Source organism: Cicer arietinum, chromosome 4, assembly GCF_000331145.2.
Source record: "Cicer arietinum cultivar CDC Frontier isolate Library 1 chromosome 4, Cicar.CDCFrontier_v2.0, whole genome shotgun sequence".
Taxonomy (NCBI): Eukaryota; Viridiplantae; Streptophyta; class Magnoliopsida; order Fabales; family Fabaceae; genus Cicer; species Cicer arietinum.
In genome coordinates, this window is record NC_021163.2 from 37270205 (window position 1) to 37278816 (window position 8612).

Below are 8612 nucleotides of genomic sequence, written 5' to 3' on the forward strand. Positions count from 1 at the left end.
GAAAACGGAGATTGATTATCAATCTGGTTCTAGCAGTTTGATCTTTCTGGAGATTTTGATGATTAATCTGAATTTCTTGTTTTAATCATTATGGGTGTCTTTGTAATGTCTTCGAATAGATCAAGATTGATTGAACTTTCTTGACAGTTTGGCTGAAGAGTTTCCAAAATGTTTCAACTAGCCTGTTTCGAGTCCTTTTATTTTAATGATTTCAAGAACCTTCTTTTACTAGGATGAAACCTATTTTTTCTTTGCCATGTACTGATGATATTAGTATAAAATTCAGAGGCAAAAGCTTCGTTGAAATAGTGGAGATTGAATGGTCAAGATGATGTGACGATTAGTCTTGAACCTGTATATCATTCTCTATTTTGTACAGAATGTTCTCGTTTCTTTGTTTGTTCAGTTTTTAACTATTTTTTTTGCTTTTCTTGATTCCTATATTTGATTTAATTCACTCAAAAGCGCAGGTAAAGTTAACATAACATTTTAGAATCATAATTAATATCTTTAATTAACATTTGTTTATTTTCATCAAAACTTTAATTTTAGAGTTTGTTTCAATAGCATGGTACTCACATTTGGCGCTTGGGTTGTACCATTTTGGTAATGGTGATTCCAGAGCTTTCATTGATCTTAGGACTACCATTGAATTTTGGAGTAGGTGAGGCAACAATTGGTTGTATGTCACATGAATCAGGTTAAAATGGGTTATCTTTTTTTCTCGATTGACTAGTGGTTTGTATTGATTCGGGCTTGGACTTTTGTTCCACTTGTTTTGTTGGGAAAACGTGATAGGTGGTGGTTGGATTAGTTGTGGTTGATAATAAGGTGGCCTTGAAGGGTGATATTGGTGTATGGAGCTTGTGAGGTTGCAGCCACATGTGGAAAAGGAATGTAGGGAATTTGGGGTATCGAGGGCTCAAAATTTGAGGTCGATAAGAATTCATGGATGGAGAATAGGAGACCTTTGGATTTACCATTACAACGTTGACATCCCCTTCTTTCTTCTTTGTGAACCCCATATGGGGTTTCTTCACATCACTCGCTCTACATACGATTTTACCATTCCTCATCCCACTTTCTACTATTTCTCTTATTATGACCATGTCAGAAAAGTTTGACGACATACTTCCAATCATCCTATCATAAAAAGGCAACTAGAGAATATCCATAAATATACCAACCATTTCAATTTCAGATAAAGGAAGATCTATTTGTGATGCCACTTATGTCCATCATTGTGCATACTCTTTGAATGTTTCATTTTCCTTTTTCAATGAATTTTGAAATTGCATCGTGTTAGAGGTCATGTCAATGTTGTACCTATATTGTTTCAAGAAGGCATTAGCCAAGTCTTTCCCCGAACATATTCGATTTCGCTCAAGATGTTTATACCAACTTAATGATGTCCCACTCAAACTATCTTGAAAAAATGAATGAGAAGTTTGTCATTATGAGCATGCGAATCCATTTTTCAACAATATATGATCAGATGATTTTTAGGACATGTGGCACCTTTGTATTTTTCAAACTCGAGTACCTTAAATTTTGAAGGGATTGACACATCGAGAACCAAACACATATCAAAAGCTTTGAGACCATATACATTCTTCCCTTCAATTGCTTTTATCCATTCTTCTAAAATATGGAATTTTTCTTTTGATTGTGTATCATCACCAATAAATTGAGGTTGTTGCCAACTTATGTTAGCATCAAAATGGGGTACTTGGGGTGCACTAAATGCAATATTATTTGAGGGTATGGTGTTTTGGGGTGGCACGTAGCCCATATGAGATGGGATTTGTGGTTGGTTTAGGCTTTGGGAGTTGATAGTTGAGTAATTTGGATTGTTGTCCATGGAGTTGATAACTAAGGGAAGAGAATCACTTGGTGGGAGACCATCCATAGGAAATTGCATAGCTACCATACAAAACTGTTGGGTAGTCGGGGTAAAGCCTGGTGGGTGAGAATGGGTGCTTTGGTGTTCTTCATTTGCAGTTGGAGGATTACCATATGTATTCTTCTTCCTTGCCAAAGTTTGTATAGCCTCTAGGATCGATCAACCTTGTCCTTTAATTGGCTAACATCTGCTCTCATCACTTCTTGGTTTTGCTCAAGTTCATCCAAAAATTTAGAGTTTGCGCGAGTCTGGTAAGGGTGTCGGAGAAACTGCTTTATTGATTTTTTCAGAAAGATCATATGACGCATAGTTAAAAAATGAAGAATTATATGCATGCATGTGGGTATTAGAGAACCATTGATTTCACAACCTAGGCACAAACATCTTTTTGTTGGATCATGAATCAAAACCAAACACATACGTAGTGAAAACTCAAAACAAACATGTTCTTGATGATTAAAAAGGTACAAGTGCAACATCTTTCTCTATATTTGAAATACATTGTTTCTATCACTCTCAGTGAATTAAATCATTCATTGCTTCTATCAAACTATTACAATGTTGAACGAACGTAATAATCTCAACATGTGTGGCAGATGGAACTATGCTTGCTTCTACTTTCCTTAGGAGTACGGGGACCCTTTCGATGGCTTGGTTGCCTATGAAAGTGAGTCTTTCACAATGATTCATCCGCATTATCCCTTCTTGCCCATACATCTATATTACTTCCACTTGATCCATCATTCGGCTTCTTAACATATTTGTTTCCTCTTGTTCTTTCAACCATGCATCTTGGTACATGTCAATAGCTTCTTATTTTTCATTATTTTCTTCTTCTATTCTTGTCTTATATTCTACTACCACTCTCTCCAACTGTTGTTTCAAATATTCCAATTGTCTTTTAGCATTTCTCTCACTAATTATTGAATCTTTCAACCATTTTCTTAATTCCTCAACCTCCTCTCGTGATTGGTCTATTTCTTGTCTTCTCAAACATAAAGACTTGTTAGAGGCCTTTAAATTGCATTAAAGCTTGAGCTTATAATCCACATCCACCTTTTCTCTCTTATTTGATCTTCCAAAGGAAATTGACTTCTGCTCATTTTCCAACTGAGCGGTCTCATATGCTCAACGGACTACCATTAGTTCTTCTTGCAAATTCTTATTTTCTTTCTTTCGCCTCTAAAAACCATGCTTGCAACCACTCAATCTCTTTACTAAAAAGAGTGGGTTGCTTCAGTATTTTATCGGCCGCCTCAAATGTACGACAAAAAGGTAGCTTAATCTCTTGGACCCTATTTTTGACCCATTGTCGGTAGTAATCATATGCACCACAACTTCTACTTCCTAGTTCCTTCATTTTTCTGATTATCATATTCCAAGATTGACGTACTCTCTTAAAATCTTCAATGTTTTCTGGACCCATGTCATAAAGAATAAAAGGGGTTATTAGTTTTGGTGTTGGTTATCCTATGATGGGATACCCAAGTTGTATCAAGGCCAATACTGTGTTATAACTCACACAACCTCTAGTCCAAATAAGTGGCACATTAGGGAATGTTCCACATTTCTATATTACTTCTTTTACGTTTCTCCATCTTGCATACCATCAGACTGTTTTTTCATTAAGATCTACCAATCTCCGAGCCTATTCTCGATTATCCTTTATTTCAATGTAACAATTCTTGAAATCATTTATAGGGCAAAGGCATCCACTATCAAACATATGATTCACCAACCAGATGTACTAAACATGTAAACAACACAAAATTCGCTTGCCTTTTTCTCATGACAATATTTAAGTGTATAGTACACATCAGCGAAGACGGTTGTTGTAGGATTTTTTCCTTTATTCTTCAAAGCTATGAAGACATCGATTGCTACAAAATCTATAATTTTTTCATCACTTGGGAATACAAAAACCCCATAAATGGTGAGAGCTAACACCTCCATAAAAGCACTCCAATATTGGGTTTTAGCTAAATGATGTGCTATTTCCTCAAAGAAACATCTTCTTTTGGCTAATCAATTTTTCCTCTTTTGGATAAATCACATGTAACGATAAGTTTTCCATTTTCTAGGGAGTAGCCTAAAATTGGTCCAAACTCTTCCAAAGTAAGCGCAAGTTGGAAGTCTTGAAAGGTAAAACATCTCAATGGAGTGTCGTAGAATTGATCCAAAGTAGTAATAGCCCCTATTTGTACGTCCACATACAATAAATCAAGAATTTTTTCATATTTCTTAGTAAAGGTTAATCGGTGATTAAGCTCCAACAACCTACGGAGTCTTTTTAAACTGTCAACCTAAGGCTTTTTGGCCTTCACAGTTTAGAGTTTTCTTTAGCATTGGAATTGTGGTTTCATTGTTGGATCCCATTTTCAATCAGAGTTATCCATAACCTAGCTTAGAATTCAATGGTTCTCTAATGAACCTACACAATATGAATATTGTATGATATGGTACTTTTTGAAAATAATTTTTAATGCATGAATGGAATGCATGGTAAAAAAAATTTAATTTTATTATTATGGATGAAAGTTATTTGCATGGATGCAACAAAGAAAGACTAAGGGGTATATTGACATGGGACGGTGAAAAACAATCATGCCATTTAAAAGCAAGAAGGCAGGGACATGACTTAGATGCATTATATGCAAGATTGGAGAAATCTTAAAGTTTATAAGCTTCTTAATTCGTGAATATTTTCCTGGGTGGGTTCTACAATCCTAAAAGCCATGGTCTCAGTTATAAGTCCTGGTATAGGGTCTCACTTATAAGTGAGGGCGTAAGTGAATGTGTAGTGTGCGAAGAGAATCCCAATCCAATATTGGAGAAATCTTAAAGTTTATAAGCTTCTTAATTCGTGAACACTTCCTAGGTGGGTTCACAATCTTAAAATTCATTGGTCTCTAGAGTTAGGTACTCATATTGAAACATCACTACAAATAGGAAGTACAATCAAAATGTAGGTATTTCTAATGGAGTCACACTCTAGATGAGATCTATGCAATAACCAAATAAGATGTACATTCAAAATTATTACCACTAAACCCCTAACTAAACTTAAGCTTCATTCAGACCCGAGTATAAGGTCTCACTCATAAGTGTGTATGTATTAGTGAATATGTAGTGTGTGAAAAGAATCACAATCCAATAACCGATGTAAAATACTCAACACACATATAATAAATATGTACATAAAGATAACGACTACAAGAAAATAATTAATAAACAATAAAGGCATAAAGTAAAGAAAAAGAAAGGAAAAATAAATATAAAAGTAAAAATTTTGCACAATTAATTATGTTAGAATTGACTCTCTAAGGGTCCTCAATGGAGTCTCCAGTTGTCGCAGCCTAAAATTTTGAGTGTTTCTCGAATTCAATAGACTCGCCACAAAAGATTATTTTAAAATAGGGAATATGCTGGGAAATCCTTAAAAATAAAAATAAAAAATGGTCTTTGAAACCAAATTTTGAGTTCAAGAGTTGATTATGCATAGGGAATGTATTAGCACTCTACGACATCTGTTAAAATATGGTTACCTATAATTAATTGTGCAAAATTAATATTAATTTAAATATATTTATTCTTCCTTATTATTAAATATGAATATCAACTATTTTTTAATGTGATTTTGAAATAAATGTGTGCTTAAGAAAGAGAGGGGGAAAAAAAGAAATTTTGTATTAATGTGTTTGACAAGAGTGTGATCTTGCTCGTATGTATCTCCCGGTGCGATGGAGAAATCAAAGCTATGTAGTTGTTGGTTAGAAAATGTGAATGTGTTGATTGCTTTTAAAGAAATATGTTTTGTTGCGGAAATTTGAATTTGCTTAAAAAAAAGTTGTTGATTTGATGAAGGAAAAAGACCCTGAGTTTGAGAAATTGATTATGATGAGTATGTTTGGTTGTTTGTTTGAATTTAGTTGAAAATGTTTAAGATTACAGATTTTTCACAACTCATGCGTTTTAAACTAGGGCCAACAAGATGCCATATCTTGATTAATCCAATTTATAAAAGATTATTATTATTTTGAAGTTTAAAATTGTCAAGTTGTCACAACTCAGATGTTATAAATATCTAAGATTAATAAGATTTCTCATCTCGATCAATATCAATATTTTATTATTAAAAATAATTATAACTAAAAATATTAAATTATATTATAAATTTAAAAGAAAGTACATTAAAAAAATTATATTAATAACATGAAACAAAATACATTAAATTAACGGGGAAAAAATACATATTATTGATGTCCACCTAAATGACCTCCAATTCCACATCTAGGATTTCGTCGAACTCATCTAACTCTTTGAACGAGTTGAGGTTCTTACAGTTCATCCTGATCATTATCTTCAATGTAAGTTGTAGGTGGATTAGAACCACTACCAACTGCTTCCATAAATTTTAGCTTATGGTCAGGTATATACAGAAACTTGCATAAATTTTATGAAATTGGAATAAGTAAATCCAATAGTCATAGAGTGGATAGTTTTGATCGGGACAACCATACTTTCATGATCCACGAGACAGTAGTTCCAAGGGAAGGACGACCAATTGGTCACTTCAGTGTAAACCTTCCTAACAAGTGGTGTGATTGTGGAAAATATCAAGCTAAACATATGTTTTGTTCACATGTCATAGCAGCATGTTCTAGCATAAAATATAATTTTTGGAGCCTTTTATCTGATGTGTACAAGGTGAAAACGGTACTAAAAGTCTACAATGAAGCATTTACAGCCATACCAAACAAAGGATATTGGCCAGAATATGAAGGTATTAAGGTGTGTCACAATCCACTAATGCGGATAGTCAAGAAAGGTCGCCCAAAGAGCAAACGCATTAGAACAGAAATGGACACTACATAAAGAGTATCAAGAAAATATGGATTATGTCAGGTATCTGGTCATACTAGGAAACATTGTCCAAACGCTACGGGCACATCTACTCAAATTTGAGGTATTTTTTTTTCTTTTTTAATGTAATTTCGTAGAAATTAATAATATAATTTACTATTAATTATTATGGTTATTAAAAATTATTCTTATTATTATTTATTAATGTATTATTTTATTATTATTATTATTATTTATTAATTTAATTATTTATTAATTTAAGTATTTATTAATATATTAAATTCATATAATAATGCATAAAACGAAAGAAAAAAAATTAAATTAGACTGCACATAAGTTTTTATACTTTAGACCATAAAATGTGACTTTGTTTTTATTCAAACCCAAAGTGTGTAATTGTTTATGTATAAAATATAACTATTTTTATTATATAATAGAAAAGTCATTTGCTTTCATATGTTATAATTACTTTTATAAAATATATAAGCAAAAGTGGATGAATTTATTTGATCTAAATTTTATCTTTAATTAATTAATTAATTTTCTAATTAACTTTTACTTATATTTTGAGACAGATAAATATTAAATAATTTATAAAATTAAAGTTAAAGATGTAACACCCCGGTTTTCAAAACGATGGTGTATTTTTTTTTCAAAAGAAATTAAAATAAATCAGAGAATTAAATAAGGTAATACATTTAGATAAATAATTGAGTCATTATAATTTACAAGCAGCGGAAAAGTTTCTCAAAATATGAATCCAAAATATTTACGCATCAAAAGTGGTACATGTAACCCATCGAAAATAACATGTCAAGCTGATAATATTAGTATAGGTACAGTCTTCCATTTTAAAATAAATAAAATTCAAAAGAAAGACGTATGTTCCCTCTATGTCAACCTAATCTGATCATTCTCCAAAACAAACTAAACGCCCTGAGTGATCTCCACGCGCCCCGTGAGATCCTCCTAACATAGCTCCAGTCAGGCATTCCCCTCTACATTCCCATCCACAGGGTACGAACCGGTAGGATTGTCCTGGCTCTCATTTGAGGGCAAAGCCCAGATTTCCACAATAGTTGTAAAGGGTCACCAACCGAAATTAACAGTTAACACATAACATTTAAGTTTTTAAATGCACAAATAACCTTTCCACTTAGCATGCACCTTAAAAGGGTTTTCCATATGCTTAAAAGTTCATATAACATTTGCCAAATAAAAATGAAATCAAAATAAAGTTCTCAATTCATCAAGTAGTATATAACTGACCAAGACATTGATAAATCAATTGAGCAATCTGTTATCTAACTCAAAATAAGAATTTCTACTAAGCAAATCGATTTCCTGAAGGTTTTTAGTGAAATTTTAACTCTGGGCTTAATTCAATCGATTGAATGAATAACTGAGCCCTTAACTTAATGCCAATCGATTTCCAAGTCGATTTTGTCAGTTTTGCTGAGTTCCTGTATGGCCAAATCGATTTTCTTAAATGGTTTTGAAAAACATATTATAAAATCGATTGGCAAATCGATTATGTCAAATTAGGGAAGTCCCTATAACTCATCCAATTGATTGGGAAATCGATTTCCTTGCATATTCTTCCAAAAATTCATAAACTAACTCAATATCATTCATACACAATTTCACTTCTTAACACTTAGCAATTCCAACACGATCACCGCGACAAATTGGGTTTCGAAATAGTTTTGCAATCCATCACACTTACGCACAATAATCAATACATAACACTTAGCAATTTCAACACAATTACCACGACAACTCAAATTCAAAACACTCAATCATAACCTTAAATCAAACACGACTCGCGTGCCAAGCACCCTAATGC